Consider the following 18,893-nt stretch of genomic DNA (forward strand, 5'->3'; position numbering starts at 1 on the left):
TTTGCTAGAAGCATGACAGGCTTCTGCAAAGGGCTCTGCTGCTCTCCTGAAGGGCCCGCTTCTGACTGCATGGTGCCTCAAGGGCCTGCAGAAAGGCTGTGCATGGGCGTTGCTGGGGAGATGCAGAAAGCCCCTGGCTCAGCCAGGACCATGTGGCTCAGCCCTGCTATAGCGACAGAGCGGCAAGAAGAGGTGTCCAGGCGGTCCCATGGTGTAATGGTGAGCACTCTGGACTCTGAATCCAGCGATCTGAGTTCAAGTCTCAGTGGGACCTCAGGCTTCTGCTTCACTGAGGGCCTGCCTCAGCTGACTGCATTTTACACCCTTGCGTTGCTCTTGGGTAGACTGCTTTACGCACTCCGGTCTTCCTTCCCTCTTCTCGTGCCCCTGGCACTGGGTTTGGGCAGAGGGTCACAGGATCACTGAACAGCTGAGGTGGGAAGGAACTTCTGCAGACTATCTAGTCCAACCCCTCCTCAAAGCAGGGTCAAGAAAAGGAGTCTGTTCAGGGCCCTGTGATGTCAAGTTTTGAAAAATCTCCATGGATGGAGACTCCACAGCTTCTCTGGGCAAGCTGTTCCCATGTTTGACAGCCCCGCACAGTAAAACAGGGGGGGGGTTCTGTGTGTTTAAGTGGAATGTCATGTACTTCATGGCTTGTGCCCACTGCCTCTTGCCCTGTCCCTGGGCACCGCCAAGAAGCGGCTGGCTCTCTCTTCTCTACTCCCTCTTCCCCCTCTTCGTCCACCACCTCAGGTACTTATACACATTGATAAGATTCCCCCCCACCCCCACCCCAACCTTAGCCTTCTCTTCCCCAGGCTAGACAATCCCAGCTCTGTTAGCCTCTCCTGGTATGACAGATGGCGCAAGCCCTTGACCTTCTCTGTGGCCTTTTGCTGTGCTCACTCCAGTGTGGCCTTGTCTCTCTCGTACCGGGAAGCCCAGAAATGGACACAGCACTCCAGATGTGCTCTCACCAGTGCTGAGCAGAGGGGAAGGATCACACCTCCCTCAGCCTGCTGGCAACGCTCTTCCTAACGCAGCCCAGGATGCTGCCAGCCGCCTTTGCTGCAAGGGCACGTTGCTGCCTCAAGTGCTGAAGGCCTTCCGGGACACAACAGCTCTGCTCTGAAATAAGTGCCCGTGAGATACCAAGCTCCTGGGGAGCTGACAGAGCCCCTAACTGCTGGAACCAGAAACATGACGGCACCAGTGGAGTCCCTGCAAGGGCACCTGGCATGCAGATGCCCAGGGGCTCCTGCAGAGGGAGGAAGGACACTTTGAAGAGCCCTGTTCACTTGCTGCCAGGTGCGGACTGGCCCGAGAGGGAAGGCAGAGGCAACAGCCCTGAGTCCGCAGAAGAGCTCCACCTACTGCAAAGATGGTGTAACTCGAGCAGCAGTCCCTGCTGGGAGATGTGGGTGGTACAGCTTTGGGAAGAGTAATGCATGAACTGGGGGACTGAACAGTGACACGGGATGTGGCTTGGTGTTTGGCTGCATGCTTGTAAGTACGAGGCCTTGGTTTGCTCCTGAGCAGCCCCGGTGCTTCTTGCCTCCAGTGCCTCCTGTAAGTAACCACCTGTCTTAGCAAAAAGAGACAAGGCCCGGACTGTCGGCTCGGCAGGCTGGAGAAACGGGCAGACAGGAGCCGCAGGAAGTTCAGCAAGGCAAAGTGCAACGCCCTGCACCCGGCGAGGAATAACCCCAGGCACCCGGGGAGGAATAACCCCAGGCGCCAGTACATGGTGGGGGCCGACCTGCTGGAAAGCAGCTTTGCAGAAAAGACCTGGGGGTCCTGGCACCCTACAAGCTGACCACAAGCCAGCAACGTGCCTTTGTGGCAAAGGCGGCCCACGGTAGGCTGGGCTGCGTGAGGAAGAGTGTTGCCACCAGGTCAAGGGAAGTGGTGCTTTCCCCTCTACTCAGCGCTCCAGAGGCCACATCTGGAGCGCGGTCTCCAGTTCTGGGCTCCGCAGTGGAAGAAAGAGAGGGCCCTACCGGCACGAGTCCAGCAAAGAGGCACAAGGATGATTAGGGGCCTGGAGAACCTCTCATATGAGGAGAGGCTGAGAGAGTCGGGACTGTTGAGCCCGGAGAAGAGAAGGCTCACGGGGCATCTTACCAGTGCGTATAACTATCCAACGGGAGGGTCGAACGAAGACAGACCAAGGGAGTGGTGCCCCTCTTCTCGGTGGTGCCCACTGACAGGGCAAGAGTCATCGCACACAAACTGAACACGGGAAATTCAGCTTGAACGTGAGAAAATGCTTCTTTAGCGTGAGGCTGGCTGAACATTGGAACAGGTGGCCCAGAGAGGTTGTGGATTCTCCATCCTTGGTTTTCCCTCCTCAGGTTCTGGCAGAGAGAGGTAAGCTCAGGACAGGGGGGAATGCTTTCCTGTGCAGAGCGGGTGGCTAACGGAGGCTGGCGGAGAAAGAAACACCACCACGAGTCTCCAGCTATGCTGCACAACATCTTTAATGAGCAGGAAGGAAAAAAGGAAAAAAAGCAGCACAGAGACCAAGACACATGTTTCCTGGGTTGAGTGAGGCACAGAGAATTGCCCGTTTCCCCAGGACAAGCGGCATGCAAAGCGTTTGCCTTTTCCCATTCCAGCTCTACCTTGTGGCAATCACATCCTACCTACAGCAATTCCTAACCCCCAAACCGTCCTGCCGTCAGCAGGAGACTCAGCAGAGCGGACGAGCACGAGCTCTTTCTCGAGGAGCTCAGAGTGCAGCAGAGCCAGAGGCAGCATGGCGAGGCCTGGCTCTGTGAGGTGGAGCTGGGAACTCAGTGCGCTCAGGCCTCCAGCCCTTTCAAGACCCCCACCAGATCAGCCTTTCTTTTCTTTCCTCATCTTTCTCTGTGCCCTCCAAATCCAGTTCTAGCTGCATGTCCCCGAGGGGCCTGCGGCTGGTTTTCTTAAAATGCACAACAAGCGTTACATCTCACCTTAAGGCTGGATTTGAGGGCCTGGCAGCAAAGATTTGCCTAACCCACTGCTTATTGCCCCAGGTCCGGGCACTAAGGACAAGGACAAGGCTGGGCGTGCAGACGTGAGCATGGGGAGTCCAGCAGTGGTGTGCATGATGCAGGGGGTGTAGCTCAGTGGGAGAGCATTTGACTGCAGATCAAGAGGTCCCTGGTTCAACTCCAGGTGCCCCCTCCACTGCTGCTTTTCTTCCTGGAGCTTCTCCTGTGCCTTGGCGGCCTGCTTCCCCATCCCTCAGTGGGAAGGCTGTGGGGGACAGACACCTGTTCAAAGAGAAAGCCAGGAGCAAAGGCATTTCTCCAAAGGCCCTTTCCTGCACTCAGTCCTTTCCCCAGGGCAGGCAGTGAGGTGGCATTGTTGCGCGAACAGGAAACTTTCGCACAGCAGCTCCATCTCCTGTGAATAACCACACACACATATACACGCACCCACCCCGCTGCCATCCCTCCCACCATCCCCCGCGAGGACAGCATTATATCTCAAACCTTGACTATGACTTGTACAGTAAATACATGAAATACAGGGTGTCCACTTAAGAGAGCAACAGCACAAAGAATGAGGTAGTCATAGTTAAATTTAGCTTGGAAGGCAGCTTACAGGTCTGTAGTCCAACCTCCAGTTCCGGGCAGGGCTGACTGCAGAGTTACTTGAGGCTGCCTGTGGCCTTGTCCAGTTGAGGTCTGAAAACCCCAGTGAGGGAGAATCACAGAATCACAGAATGGTTTAGGTTGGAAGGGACCTCTGGAGATCATCTAGTCCAACCTCCCTGCTCAAGCAGGGTCCTCTAGAGCATATTGCCCAGGATCACATCCGGACGGGTTTTGAATATCTCCAGCGAAGGAGACTCCACTGCCTCGCTGGGCAACCTCTTCCAGTGCTCTGTCACCCTCCCAGTGAAGAAGTTTTTTTCTCAGATTCAGATGGAACTTCCTGTGGTTCAGTTTCTGCCCGTTGCCTCTTGTCCTGCTGCTGGGCACCACGGAGAAGAGGCTGGCCTCATCCTCTTGACACCCCCCTTCAGATACTTATACACGTTGATCAGATCACCTCTCAGTCTTCTCTTCTCCAGACTGAACAGGCCCAGCTCTCGCAGTCTTTCTTCCTAGGAGAGGTGCTCCAGTCCCCTCACCATCTTTGTAGCCCTCCGCTGGACTCTCTCCAGTAGCGCCATGTCTCTCTTGTACTGGGGAGCCCAGAATTGGGCACAGTACTCCAGGTGAGGCCTCCCCAGGGCTGAGGAGAGGGGCAGGATCACCTCCCTCCACCTGCTGGCAACACTCTGCCTCATGCACCCCAGGATACCATTGGCCTTCTTGGCCACAAGCCCACGTTGCTGGCTCATGCTTAACTTGTTTAACCTGAGGACTGGAAGAACCACTCCCAGGTCCTTCTCGGCAGAGCTACTTTCCAGCAGGTCAACCCCCAGCCTGTACTGCTGCATGGGATTATTTCTCCCGAGGTGCAGGACCTTGCACTTGCCTTTGCTGAACTTCAGGAGGTTCCTCTCCGCCCAGCTCTCCAGCCTGCCCTGGTCCCTCGGAATGGCAGCACTGCCTTCTGGTGTGTCAGCCACTCCCCCCAGTTTAGTATCCTCAGCAAACTTGCTGCGGGTGCACTCTGTCCCTTCCTCCAGGTCATTGAGGAATATATTGAACAAGACTGGACCCAGGACTGACCCCCTAGCCAGTGGGGCACCACTAGCTACACGCCTCCAACTTGACTCTGCGCCATTCACCACAACCCTCCGAGCTCGGCCATCCAGCCAGTTCTCAATCCACCTCACCGTCCACTCCTCTAGCCCACACTTGCTGAGTTTACCTACGAGGATGTGATGGGAGACAGTGTCAAAAGCCTTGCTGAAGTCCAGGTAGACAGCATCCACTGCTCTCCCCTCATCTACCCAGCCGGTCATCCCATCCTAGAAGGCTATCAGATTGGTCAAGCATGATTTCCCTTTGGTGAATCCATGCTGACTACTCCTGATCACCTTCTTGTCCTCCAGATGCTTAGTGAGGACCTCCAGGAGGAGCTGTTCCATCACCTTTCCTGGGATGGAGGGGAGGCTGACAGGCCTGTAGTTCCCTGGCTCCTCCTTCTTGCCCTTTTGGAAGGCTGGGGTGACATTGGCTTTCTTCCAGTCCTCAGGCACCTCTCCTGATCTCCAGGACCTCTCCAAGATGATGGAGAGTGGCCTAGCCATAACATCCGCCAGCTCTCTCAGCACTCGCGGATGCATCCCGTCAGGACCCACGGATTTATGGAGGTCAAGTTTGGACAAAAGATCTCTAACCTGATCCTCCTCCTCCACCAAGGGGGAGTCTTCCTTTCTCCAGCCTTCCTCTCTTGTCCCCAGGGTCTGGAATTCCTGAGGGCTGGCCTTAGCAGTGAAGACTGAAGCAAAGGCAGCATTCAGTAACTCTGCCTTCTCTATTTCCTTTGTTACCAGGGCACCCGCCCCATTCAGCAGCGGGCCCACCTTGGCCCTAGTCTTCCTCTTGCTAGTGATGTATTTGAAGAAGCCCTTCTTGTTGTCCTTGGCATCCCTTGCCAGATTTCATTCCAACTGGGCCTTAGCCTTCCTCGTCGCATCCCTGCACACTCTGACAGCGTCCCTGTATTCCTCCCAAGTGGCCTGTCCCCTTTTCCACATTCTGTAGACTTCCTTCTTCTGTTGGAGTTCTGCCAGGAGCTCCTTGCTCATCCATGCAGGTCTCCTGCCCGCTTTGCTCGACTCGAATCTGCCTGTTCCAGGAGGAAACCACACCCACCATGCTTTTTTTCCCCTCTTCTGATATCAAATCAGAATTTCCCTTGTTGCAGCTTGTTCCCATTGTCTCCTGTCCTTTCCTTGTGCACCTGTAAGAAGGAGGCGGCCTCTGTCTTCCCGAGGGTTCAGCCAGTAGATCTGGCCCGAGGAACTCCCCTTGCTCTTTCACCACACCTGCAGTGAGCCCAGAGGCCCTGTTGCTCTTTGGGGACTGCAGGGGCACAAATCCCACCAAGCCCCGAGCCAGTTTAGGGAGCTGATCTGACCTGACCCTAGGGGCTCTCCTTGCCTCCTTCACCACAAGCCATGGGCTTCTCTGAGGGGCACAGACTGGAGAGCACAGCATGCAGAGAAGGATGTCCAGGAGGAAAGTCCTGGCCCGAGGCTCTCCACTGCCAGCCGGGGAAAGGAAAAGAGGCAGCGACAAGCTTGTCAGGAGTGGGATTCGAACCCACGCCTCCCACGGAGACTGCGACCTGAACGCAGCGCCTTAGACCGCTCGGCCACCCTGACCCCTCTGCCAACCTTGGCTCAGCTCCTGCCCTGAAGGCTGTCCCCTCTGCAGCGTGTCTCTGGCTGTCTCTCCCCAGGAAACAGGGGGTTTGGTTCCTGATGTTTCCCGCCCCGCAGCCTTCCTGCTGGCCCCAGTTCTGCCCCTGCTCTCCTCTTCCTGCCCGCCTCCAAAGCCAGCCTGGCTGGGGGCTGGGGAAGGGCAAGCTGGGCAGAACCTGGTGGGTCAGGAAGCACCACCTCCCCAGCTCCGCTGCCAGCAGGACGGCGTCCTGCGGTGGGCTCAGACCACCAGCCTTGGGGTGCCCTCTCTGCTGGTGCCACAGAGCTGCCCATGCGGGGCCTCTCAGGGCCACCTTTTCCTGCCTCAGAAATGTCCCAGCCCCCTGGATGCTCTGGGTGGGCGGGGGCAGTGTGTTAGGGCTGGGAGTGTAGATTAGGCACCATGGACAGCCCCCCCGCCTGGCTCTGGGTTTTCCTGTGTGGCCATCCCCTCCCCACACAGCTTGGGGTGCAAATGGAGCCTGTGGGCACATCTCCCTTCTTGCACTGTAAAGGAACACTGCCAAGGCCCCCTCCCCACCTCCTGCCCCCGCCCACCCATGCGCGCGCGCACACACACACGCACACGCTTGCAGAGACTGTACAGGCAAGCTTGGCTCAACGAGAGCGATTATCACTAGCGACTCCTGAAACGGTGAGCCCTGCTATTACGGGATAAGGCCATGCTACGGCTGTGCCAGTCCCACAAGTAGCTGCTGCTGAAAGGGATGGCCACATGCCCCTCTGTCCCAATCCCACCTTGTCCCTCACGCTGGCTCTGACACTCTCCTGACAGGGAGCTGGTGTAGAGGGTGATGCTGGTTGGGAACCATTGATTTACGTGGGGAGTTACTTTCTCCCGGTGCAGCTCCGTGAAGCTGCACTCATCATGGGCCCACATAAGCACCGGAGAAAGCACGAGGGAAGCAGAGAGAGGACATGGCCAGAAACAGAGCGGCTTTCGCCTCTGCAGGGCGCTTTCCTGTCCAGCTGGCTTTTCTGCAGGGCCAAACACCGTGCGCTGGGTGAGCAAGCGAGTGAGCCACGCTTTCAGACAAGCCCTGACTTGCGCATGCACAAAATATGCTCTGCTAGCCTCAAACATCTCCGCAAGCCGACAGGAAACTGCGGGCTTACTGACCTCCTGCTGCCTCAGGATGTGGGTCTGGGTGCCCCCCTGGTTATGCAAGTGGGAGGCCACCGGACCCCTTGACACAGGCACCATGGTGGCAGGTCAGGGGCCAGCTCCGTTAGGCTCTCTGCAGCTGAATTTACAACAGCTGGAGCACTGCAGGCCACTCTGCAGAACCAAGAAATGGAGGGGAACAGCTTCCAAGAAGTGGCTTTTTGTGCGGTATCTGTCACTGTTTTCCTGTACTGTAGACAAAACCAAGGTGGAAAGAGAGGGGCACCTTCAGAGCTTCTTTAAAAGCTTTTCACCATTCAGACCCCGTGCTGCTCCAGCCTCTTAGAGGAGGAGCCTGAGTGTCCGGGAGCAGCAAGCGCCGGCTGATCCCTAAGGGATGGGGAGCCGGGTGCGATAACACGACTGGCTGGGCAAGGACCTTGCCTGCCAGGGTCCCTTCCCACCGCCACCAAGCCAGGCAAACAGGGCAGGCCTGGAGATGCTAGCGAGGCTCAGCAAAGAGTACAGATCACCAGGGAAGTTCACCTGGTGATGAGGCAGGTCCGAGGTCAAGCTGGGAAGTAAATCTGCAGCTCAGGGTCAGGGTCAGAATCGGGTCTGGCAAGGGTGGTGAGGGTCAGACGCAGTCCAGTGATCACCAGGCAGGTCCATGGTGAAAAGGCAGGTCTGAGGTCAGGCTGGGACGTCAGACCGCGGGTCAGTGTCCAGATCAATGGGGTCCATGGCTAGGCAGGGACATGGCCGTGACAGAGCCAGAGACTAGTACTCCCACAACATAGCGCAGCCAGAGGAAAGGCCTAGGGCTGAGCTTAAATGGGGCTCCTGGGCCCACAGGAAGAGGGTGCATGGTGGTGGGGGGGGGAGGTCCGAGCTGAGGCTGGTCAGGGCACTGAAGCCTATCAGTGCCCTCAGGGCTGTGACAGAGGGGGTCCCTCTCTCTGCTCAGCAGTGCCAGGAGCAGGCAGAAAGAGGGCCCAGCATAGCCCCGTGGTCTCATTGAACAGTCTCCCAAGGCCACCCTCCCACTGCTCTCCAAGAACCCAGAAACTCAGCGCAGTGACTCAGAAAAATCCAGCTCTGCCCTTGGAGAATATAGGTGTCTTTCTCTCCCTGGGAATGGAGAGAAAAGTGTGACTTGGAGCTGTGATTTGATTTCAGCACACCTGAGCTCTGTATTCTTGCTCTGGACAAGCCAACATGCTGTCACGGTGCTCCTGAGTCATGGCAAGAGTACGCATGTCTTTCCCACCGGCAGGCGCCACACAGGCAAGTGTGGGACTCCGGATGGTGTAGCCCATAGAAGAGGGGTTTGCTCTGGGGTGCTCCCCAGGAGTTAGCGAACCCCAGGTGCACCATGGCTGTGGGGTTGCTGCACCCTGGGGGCACACCCTCTAACCACCCCATGATTGACAAGACCACATAAAGGAGAAGTGACACCGCAGACCCACACCACAAACATCTAGGGGCTGTGGAGCCATCCCCCACAGAACGACCTGTTACTGGGCGTACCGTTACCAACAATTGCTACCCATGCTGGGTACGAGGGCTGGGCTGGGCACGAGGTTACCTGTTGGTATGCACTCTGCTATTGACTAGAGCCATACAGCTTTTGTATACCTGTGGGCTGGCGTTGTTTCGACTGGGTGTAAAAGAGAGGAAGCCCCATGGGTTTGTTGCGGACTTGGACCCATGGTCCGCTGGCCTGCAGACCCGAGGACCCACCCGTCAGTGGGGATGCCCCTAATGTCAACAGCGTGGTGAGGAGAATCCGGGGAAAACTGTACCGGAGGGGTGGCCCGTGAGGGGCGAGAGCGGTCACCGTACCACCGTGCACCCGTGATTTAACCGTACAGCTCTGATAAGTATATGTACTTTCAGTTCTGTTATATTTCTCGCTATACTACACTGCACTTTTAGCTTTGTTATAACCTCCCATCTCTAATAAATTCTCACCCTTGACAAATGACAATCTCCCCGGTTCAGCGCAGCTAACTCGGGAATCCGAAAGAATCCCAGACACCCCTCTAGTGGTGCGTCACACCCACGCGCTTTGAAGGCTGATGAACTGAGAAGCCAAAGACTTTGCCCGCAATGCCGCCCCATGGCCAGTTCCTGGGGAAGCAAGAGGGCTTCCTTCTGCCTTGGTTGGGGACTGGAGGGCTGCGTAGGGAGGGCTCTACCACAGTAACCCCCGGAGGGAGGCTGTGGCAGTCTGAAGGAGTGTGTGGGGGGGGGGGGGGAAGGGGCTGGGGAGTCAAAGAGAAAGGACAGGACATGAGCCAAGCGCTGAGCAACGACTGAGCTCCAGTTCCTGTGGGGAAGAGGCTCACTTGCTGCCGTGGTGCAGAGGAGGGAGGAGAGTGCAGCGCTCTCTGGGAGCTGGGAATTCGTGGAACGAGACAGACTGGAAGGGATCTCCGGAGGCCTCTAATTCAACTGCCCGCTCAAAGCAGGACTAGTGCCAAAGCTGGAGCCGGTCGCTCAGTGCCTGGCCCTGACACATTTTGAATTTGCTCTCCACGGAAGGAGAGTCCAAACTTCTCTGGGCACCTGCTCCACACAGCTTCAATGCTCACTGAGTTAACGCTGCAGTTAACAACTGGCTGCACCGCTGGTGTTGGCAGCAGGGTTTTGGTTTCTATGACCGTGGGACCCTGTTTGAAGATCTGATGGAGAGAGCTGATGGAGAGAGCTGATGGAGAGAGCTGGGATCCACCTCACCAAGTGGGGCATGCGTGTCTTTGCCAACAGGTTGACCAGCCTGGCAAGGAGGGCTTTAAACTAGGCAAGATGGGGGAAGGGGAGTGTTATAGAGACAGGATAGTCAGTAAAACACTGCTCAAGTCAGGATGCCTCCAGCGGGTGCATGCAGCCAGGGGCACAGCGCGGGACATGGCTATGGAGCATCCTCTTGCACCTCTCCTGAGAAGCCTGCATGCCCCATTTGGCTCTCTGAAATGCCTGTACACCAATGCACGCGGCATGGGGAATCAGCAGGAAGAATTAGAGATCTGTGTGCGGTTGCAGGGCCAGGATCTCGTTGCAGTTACAGAGACGTGGTGCGATAGCACACGTGACTGGAATGCTGTCATGGATGGCTATGCACTTTTTAGGAAAGATGGCTATGCACTTTTTAGGAAAGACAGGCTAGGAAGGCGAGGTGCTGTGGAGTTACTCTTTATGTGAGGGAGCAACTAGAATGTCTGGAGCTCTGCCTCGGGGTGGATGAAGAGCAAGCTGAGAGCTTATGGGTAAGGATTAAAGGGCAGGCTAACATGGGTGACACTGTTGTGGGGGTTTACTACAGGCCACCTGATCAGGAAGAAGTAGTCAATGGGGCCTTCTACAGACAGCTGGAAGTAGCCTCACGATCAGAGGCCCTGGTTCTCCCGGGAGACTTCAACCACCCTGACATCTGCTGGGAAGAGAGCACAGCTAGGCACAAACAGTCGAGGAGGGTCCTGCAGAGCACTGATGATAACTTCTTGACACAGGTGGTGGAGACGCCAACAAGGAGAGGTGTGCTGCTTGACCTTGTGCTAACAAACAAAGGAGGCCTGGTTGGATCTGTGAAGGCTGGGGGCAGCCTTGGCTGTAGTGGAGTTCAGGCTCCTACGAGGAGGAAGCAGGGCAATAAGTAATATAAGTCAGATCACAACCCTGGACTTCAGGAGAGCTAACTTTGGCCTCTTCAGGGACCTCCTCAGGGGAATCTCATGGGGTAGGGCCCTAGCAGGAAGAGGGGTCCAGGAGAGCCGGTTAATATTCAAGCATCGTTTCCTCCAGGCTCAAGACGGGTGCATCCCTCTTGAGTAGGAAGTCCAGCAAAGTGGGCAGGAGACCTGCATGGATGAGCAAGGAGCTCCTGGCAGAACTCCAACAGAAGAAGGAAGTCTACAGAATGTGGAAAAGGGGACAGGCCACTTGGGAGGAATACAGGGACGTTGTCAGAGTGTGCAGGGATGCGACGAGGAAGGCTAAGGCCCAGTTGGAATGAAATCTGGCAAGGGATGCCAAGGACAACCAGAAGGGCTTCTTCAACTACATCCTGGAGGTCCTCACTGAGCATGTGGAGGACAAGGAGGTGATCAGGAGTAGTCAGCACGGGTTCACCAAAGGGAAATCATGCTTGACCTTCTCTGATGGCCTGACTGGCTGGGTAGATGAGGGCAGAGCAGTGGATGCTGTCTCCCTGCACTTCAGCAAGGCTTCTGACACTGTCTCCCATCACTTTCTCATAGGTAAACTCAGCAAGTGTGGATTGGATGAGTGGACAGTGAGGTGGCCTGAGGACCGGCTGGATGGCCGAGCTCAGAGGGTTGTGGTCAGTGGCACAGAGGCCTGTAGCTCGCACTGTCCCGCAGGGGTCAGTCCTGGGTCCAGTCCTGTTCAACGTATTCATCGATGACCTGGACGAAGGCACAGAGTGCACCCGCAGCAAGTTTGCTGAGGATACTAAACTGTGGGGGAGTGGCTGACACACCAGAAGGCAGTGCTGCCGTTCCGAGGGACCAGGACAGGCTGGAGAGCTGGGCGGAGAGGAACCTCCTGAAGTTCAACAAAGGCAAGGGCAGGGTCCTGCCATCAGGAAGCTGTGGATTTAGCTCCCTGAAGGGAAGGGAGAAACAGCTTTGTGCCCAGGACACCCACACTCTTGTGGGGGGACCTCTCTGTGGTCCACTGCCTGTGAACCACAGCAGTCTCTGCCCCTCGGGGGCACTTTTGGAGGCCTGGATGCTAAGAAAGCAAAGGAGAAGGTGGGAGAAGATGCTGAGAAAGCAAAGGAGAACGCAGGAGGAGCACAGACAAGGGGCTGAGGAGTGGCACAGCCACCAACCAGCCCTGGCCAGAGACCTGGAGCGCAGCACTGCGGGGAGTGCTGGTGCACGTGCCCAAAGTGAGAGGCCCCACCTCTCAGGGGGGCGGGGTGGGGCAAAAGGGCCATAGCAGAGGATGGTTTCGATCCATCGACCTCTGGGTTATGGGCCCAGCACACTTCCGCTGCGCCACTCTGCTCCCCCCAGCAGCTTTGTGGGGAGATGGCAGGGCCCTCCCTGCCACTCCCAGGCACTGACCGTGCCAGCTCTTGGGCTCGGGGGGTTGCCGTTCCTCCTGCCTGGGCCTGGTCCCACGGAGGAAAAAAGTCTCCCCCGGGAAGCCCCAAGGCCGTGGGCCCGGGCTGAAGCCGCCTTGGTTTGCCCTTATGACGCCATCTCCTGCCTGGCACAGACCCAGGGGAAAGCGGGGAGTTTGTGTTTGCCCAACTGAGCTGCCTCTGCAGGGGAGGACAGAAACCCCAGAGCCAGGGGGCAGCCTGCCTGCCTGCATTGTGCTGGGAGCGCTTGCTTCCCAACGAGTGGATGAGTGTCTGATGCTCTCCTAGCCAGGAAAAGGCTCCCCTCCACCTGGAGTCACGTGCCTCTCCTGCACACAGTGCTTTCCTTGTGCAGGCTTGGTGAGCCCTGGGAGCCCCCGGTGGCTTTCTGCCCTGGAGAGGCAGGTTCCACCTCTGCTGGTGACCTGCTGCTGACACACTTCCTCAGAGCCGCTGCCCAGGCCAAGCCTGAAGAGCTGCGCTAGAGTGACCCCTGAGCCCAATGGATGCTCTCTTGCTGCCATCCCAAGGACGTTTTGGGCACCTCCATTTCAGTCCGCAGCAAGGGAAGGAGGAAGCCCCAAACCAAGTCAACCCTGCTGGCCCCTTGCTGCCCCACATGACTGAGTTGTGGCAGGGCACCCTGCCAAGGGGGAAAGCCCCATCACCTGGAAGGACTCAGGGACTGGCTCTGTCTCTTGCAAACTGCCCTGTGCTCACCAAAGACAGCAGCTGCGGTGCTTTAGTGCAAACCAGTGCTGGAGGAAGTAGGAGCAGGGAGGGCAGAGGAAGGCAGGAGTTAAGTGATGTTAGGAAGGAACTGGTGCAGGCTAGAGCAACGATTCCCAGGCGCTTTCCTGGCAGTGCCCTCTTTCCCAGGGCCCTGGACTTCTCTGCCTTGACAAAGCTCTGCTTCAGATGTGCCTTCCAGGCCCACCTGCCGTGCAGGCGTGTCAGGGCTCCTTGGCCTTGCTGGTGAGCTGACTGGCAGCTGTGTCCAACGCGGTGTCCCCACAGCTGTGTTCAACACGGTGTCCAGGCTCTCTGGCCTGGGGCCCAGAGGTGCGCCCCCTCCCCACGGAGCCCATAGTCTTCCTGGGTGGGAAGGAAACCCAGGCCTCCTGCATGTGCAGGAACCAGAGGAGCGCAGAGCTGGGCACTGCTTCCTCTCAGGCTGACGCAAGGGGAAGGAAAAATATCACTGTGGATGCCTGTTCCTGCATAGCAGCAGGGAAATAAGACTGTAAGGAGTATAATTACCCCAGAATGTCTTTGTCCAGGATTTCCCCAGCTCTGCTTCCTCCCCAGGGCTGGGCATCTGGTGGCACCTTCTGTCCAGTCCGCCTCACTCCACAGCAGGCACTGGGAGGTAAGTGAGACACTTCCCCTGGAGTCCCAGGTGTGGTGCCTCTGTTGGGGTGTATTGCAGCCCTCATGTTCCTGCCTGCTGTCCACGTCTGAATGCGCTCGTCTGTGGGTCTGTGCGTGCCCAGCTGTGGTGTGTCCAAAGAGTGCAAAGGAGAACTCCCCCCCCCCCCATCCCCCTAGTGCAGCCTGGCCCTGGAACTCGCAGCAGGCCGGACGAGTTGCACAGGGCACGTGATCACTGCTGCTGAGAGGTTTGGGGCAGGAAGCTGTGGCCGAGTGGGGAAGGCGATGGACGTGAAACGCATGGGGGTTTCCCTGCGCAGGTTCGAATCCTGCCAACTATGGGGCACCTGTCCCCTTTTGGGCTGCCTGGAGCGACCAGGCTCCAGCCCTGGACAAAGCCTCACAGCCACAGTCCCTCCAGCTGAACAGCGTGCCCGGTGAACCCTCCATCCCTCTAGTCACCCTCAGCTTCCCCCCAGAGTCGCCAGGGCGCGTGCAAACCCCCTCTCTCCTTTCCCAGCCACACAGGCTCACACCTTTCCTGACAGAGACATGCTCTCCTCTGGGGACGGATGGATTTTCTTCTCAGGGGCATGTTTTTCCCACGGGGCCAGAGCTGAGATGCACGTGCTTCTGTGATGGGAAGGGAGGCATCCTTTGTGGAAACTTCTGCAAGTTTTTGCAGCATCAGGAGAAGAGGCAGGGGCAGGGCAATGCTGCTTCCTATTCTTTTTCCTTCTGCTGCATCTTTCTCCCCTCTCAGACTCCCGGGATAGTCTTGAAAGCTCAGCGAGGGTCAGAGAGTGCCTGGGACGAGCAGGAGGCAGGCATAGGTCTGCGTGCGTTGGTGGTATAGTGGTGAGCATAGCTGCCTTCCAAGCAGTTGACCCGGGTTCGATTCCTGGCCAACGCACATGCACTTTTCTTCTCCCAGGCGCCTGCAGAGGCCCTTCCACCTCCTGCCAGAAAAAAGCCCAGGTTTCCCCAACAGGTTCATGTTCCCTCGGGGAGCCACTCCCCTTGCTGCATGCACAGGCAGGGTGAGGCACCCCACAGAGCCCAGGAGAGACAGGGGCCCCCTCCTCCTTCAGCAATGCCTGCCTTGGCCAAAGCAGCAGGTCTGTCGCCGAGCACAGCTTCCAGGCTGCTTGCCCTGCCCCCCGAGGCATAGCCCTGCAGAAGGAAGCGCCCCAGAATGAAGGTGCTACCTCCTTTGCTAGAAGCATGACAGGCTTCTGCAAAGGGCTCTGCTGCTCTCCTGAAGGGCCCGCTTCTGACTGCATGGTGCCTCAAGGGCCTGCAGAAAGGCTGTGCATGGGCGTTGCTGGGGAGATGCAGAAAGCCCCTGGCTCAGCCAGGACCATGTGGCTCAGCCCTGCTATAGCGACAGAGCGGCAAGAAGAGGTGTCCAGGCGGTCCCATGGTGTAATGGTGAGCACTCTGGACTCTGAATCCAGCGATCTGAGTTCAAGTCTCAGTGGGACCTCAGGCTTCTGCTTCACTGAGGGCCTGCCTCAGCTGACTGCATTTTACACCCTTGCGTTGCTCTTGGGTAGACTGCTTTACGCACTCCGGTCTTCCTTCCCTCTTCTCGTGCCCCTGGCACTGGGTTTGGGCAGAGGGTCACAGGATCACTGAACAGCTGAGGTGGGAAGGAACTTCTGCAGACTATCTAGTCCAACCCCTCCTCAAAGCAGGGTCAAGAAAAGGAGTCTGTTCAGGGCCCTGTGATGTCAAGTTTTGAAAAATCTCCATGGATGGAGACTCCACAGCTTCTCTGGGCAAGCTGTTCCCATGTTTGACAGCCCCGCACAGTAAAACAGGGGGGGGGTTCTGTGTGTTTAAGTGGAATGTCATGTACTTCATGGCTTGTGCCCACTGCCTCTTGCCCTGTCCCTGGGCACCGCCAAGAAGCGGCTGGCTCTCTCTTCTCTACTCCCTCTTCCCCCTCTTCGTCCACCACCTCAGGTACTTATACACATTGATAAGATTCCCCCCCACCCCCACCCCAACCTTAGCCTTCTCTTCCCCAGGCTAGACAATCCCAGCTCTGTTAGCCTCTCCTGGTATGACAGATGGCGCAAGCCCTTGACCTTCTCTGTGGCCTTTTGCTGTGCTCACTCCAGTGTGGCCTTGTCTCTCTCGTACCGGGAAGCCCAGAAATGGACACAGCACTCCAGATGTGCTCTCACCAGTGCTGAGCAGAGGGGAAGGATCACACCTCCCTCAGCCTGCTGGCAACGCTCTTCCTAACGCAGCCCAGGATGCTGCCAGCCGCCTTTGCTGCAAGGGCACGTTGCTGCCTCAAGTGCTGAAGGCCTTCCGGGACACAACAGCTCTGCTCTGAAATAAGTGCCCGTGAGATACCAAGCTCCTGGGGAGCTGACAGAGCCCCTAACTGCTGGAACCAGAAACATGACGGCACCAGTGGAGTCCCTGCAAGGGCACCTGGCATGCAGATGCCCAGGGGCTCCTGCAGAGGGAGGAAGGACACTTTGAAGAGCCCTGTTCACTTGCTGCCAGGTGCGGACTGGCCCGAGAGGGAAGGCAGAGGCAACAGCCCTGAGTCCGCAGAAGAGCTCCACCTACTGCAAAGATGGTGTAACTCGAGCAGCAGTCCCTGCTGGGAGATGTGGGTGGTACAGCTTTGGGAAGAGTAATGCATGAACTGGGGGACTGAACAGTGACACGGGATGTGGCTTGGTGTTTGGCTGCATGCTTGTAAGTACGAGGCCTTGGTTTGCTCCTGAGCAGCCCCGGTGCTTCTTGCCTCCAGTGCCTCCTGTAAGTAACCACCTGTCTTAGCAAAAAGAGACAAGGCCCGGACTGTCGGCTCGGCAGGCTGGAGAAACGGGCAGACAGGAGCCGCAGGAAGTTCAGCAAGGCAAAGTGCAACGCCCTGCACCCGGCGAGGAATAACCCCAGGCACCCGGGGAGGAATAACCCCAGGCGCCAGTACATGGTGGGGGCCGACCTGCTGGAAAGCAGCTTTGCAGAAAAGACCTGGGGGTCCTGGCACCCTACAAGCTGACCACAAGCCAGCAACGTGCCTTTGTGGCAAAGGCGGCCCACGGTAGGCTGGGCTGCGTGAGGAAGAGTGTTGCCACCAGGTCAAGGGAAGTGGTGCTTTCCCCTCTACTCAGCGCTCCAGAGGCCACATCTGGAGCGCGGTCTCCAGTTCTGGGCTCCGCAGTGGAAGAAAGAGAGGGCCCTACCGGCACGAGTCCAGCAAAGAGGCACAAGGATGATTAGGGGCCTGGAGAACCTCTCATATGAGGAGAGGCTGAGAGAGTCGGGACTGTTGAGCCCGGAGAAGAGAAGGCTCACGGGGCATCTTACCAGTGCGTATAACTATCCAACGGGAGGGTCGAACGAAGACAGACCAAGGGAGTGGTGCCCCTCTTCTCGGTGGTGCCCACTGACAGGGCAAGAGTCATCGCACACAAACTGAACACGGGAAATTCAGCTTGAACGTGAGAAAATGCTTCTTTAGCGTGAGGCTGGCTGAACATTGGAACAGGTGGCCCAGAGAGGTTGTGGATTCTCCATCCTTGGTTTTCCCTCCTCAGGTTCTGGCAGAGAGAGGTAAGCTCAGGACAGGGGGGAATGCTTTCCTGTGCAGAGCGGGTGGCTAACGGAGGCTGGCGGAGAAAGAAACACCACCACGAGTCTCCAGCTATGCTGCACAACATCTTTAATGAGCAGGAAGGAAAAAAGGAAAAAAAGCAGCACAGAGACCAAGACACATGTTTCCTGGGTTGAGTGAGGCACAGAGAATTGCCCGTTTCCCCAGGACAAGCGGCATGCAAAGCGTTTGCCTTTTCCCATTCCAGCTCTACCTTGTGGCAATCACATCCTACCTACAGCAATTCCTAACCCCCAAACCGTCCTGCCGTCAGCAGGAGACTCAGCAGAGCGGACGAGCACGAGCTCTTTCTCGAGGAGCTCAGAGTGCAGCAGAGCCAGAGGCAGCATGGCGAGGCCTGGCTCTGTGAGGTGGAGCTGGGAACTCAGTGCGCTCAGGCCTCCAGCCCTTTCAAGACCCCCACCAGATCAGCCTTTCTTTTCTTTCCTCATCTTTCTCTGTGCCCTCCAAATCCAGTTCTAGCTGCATGTCCCCGAGGGGCCTGCGGCTGGTTTTCTTAAAATGCACAACAAGCGTTACATCTCACCTTAAGGCTGGATTTGAGGGCCTGGCAGCAAAGATTTGCCTAACCCACTGCTTATTGCCCCAGGTCCGGGCACTAAGGACAAGGACAAGGCTGGGCGTGCAGACGTGAGCATGGGGAGTCCAGCAGTGGTGTGCATGATGCAGGGGGTGTAGCTCAGTGGGAGAGCATTTGACTGCAGATCAAGAGGTCCCTGGTTCAACTCCAGGTGCCCCCTCCACTGCTGCTTTTCTTCCTGGAGCTTCTCCTGTGCCTTGGCGGCCTGCTTCCCCATCCCTCAGTGGGAAGGCTGTGGGGGACAGACACCTGTTCAAAGAGAAAGCCAGGAGCAAAGGCATTTCTCCAAAGGCCCTTTCCTGCACTCAGTCCTTTCCCCAGGGCAGGCAGTGAGGTGGCATTGTTGCGCGAACAGGAAACTTTCGCACAGCAGCTCCATCTCCTGTGAATAACCACACACACATATACACGCACCCACCCCGCTGCCATCCCTCCCACCATCCCCCGCGAGGACAGCATTATATCTCAAACCTTGACTATGACTTGTACAGTAAATACATGAAATACAGGGTGTCCACTTAAGAGAGCAACAGCACAAAGAATGAGGTAGTCATAGTTAAATTTAGCTTGGAAGGCAGCTTACAGGTCTGTAGTCCAACCTCCAGTTCCGGGCAGGGCTGACTGCAGAGTTACTTGAGGCTGCCTGTGGCCTTGTCCAGTTGAGGTCTGAAAACCCCAGTGAGGGAGAATCACAGAATCACAGAATGGTTTAGGTTGGAAGGGACCTCTGGAGAT

General features: G+C 57.1%; 6 non-coding genes across 6 annotated transcripts; 5 read left to right on the plus strand and 1 right to left on the minus strand.

Moving 5' to 3' along the window:
* Positions 1 to 202: 202 nt before the first annotated feature.
* Positions 203 to 274, plus strand: TRNAQ-CUG (transfer RNA glutamine (anticodon CUG)). Its single transcript has one exon. It is a non-coding gene; the product is annotated as a tRNA-Gln (tRNA).
* Positions 275 to 3,102: 2,828 nt separating this feature from the next.
* On the plus strand, positions 3,103 to 3,174 carry TRNAC-GCA (transfer RNA cysteine (anticodon GCA)). The gene has a single exon. It is a non-coding gene; the product is annotated as a tRNA-Cys (tRNA).
* A 3,023-nt stretch (positions 3,175 to 6,197) lies between these two features.
* TRNAL-CAG (transfer RNA leucine (anticodon CAG)) lies at positions 6,198 to 6,280 on the minus strand. Its single transcript has one exon. It is a non-coding gene; the product is annotated as a tRNA-Leu (tRNA).
* An 8,493-nt stretch (positions 6,281 to 14,773) lies between these two features.
* Positions 14,774 to 14,845, plus strand: TRNAG-UCC (transfer RNA glycine (anticodon UCC)). The gene has a single exon. It is a non-coding gene; the product is annotated as a tRNA-Gly (tRNA).
* A 501-nt stretch (positions 14,846 to 15,346) lies between these two features.
* On the plus strand, positions 15,347 to 15,418 carry TRNAQ-CUG (transfer RNA glutamine (anticodon CUG)). The gene has a single exon. It is a non-coding gene; the product is annotated as a tRNA-Gln (tRNA).
* A 2,828-nt stretch (positions 15,419 to 18,246) lies between these two features.
* TRNAC-GCA (transfer RNA cysteine (anticodon GCA)) lies at positions 18,247 to 18,318 on the plus strand. The gene has a single exon. It is a non-coding gene; the product is annotated as a tRNA-Cys (tRNA).
* Positions 18,319 to 18,893: the final 575 nt, after the last annotated feature.

Source organism: Struthio camelus, chromosome 12 (assembly GCF_040807025.1).
Source record: "Struthio camelus isolate bStrCam1 chromosome 12, bStrCam1.hap1, whole genome shotgun sequence".
Lineage (NCBI taxonomy): Eukaryota > Metazoa > Chordata > Aves > Struthioniformes > Struthionidae > Struthio > Struthio camelus.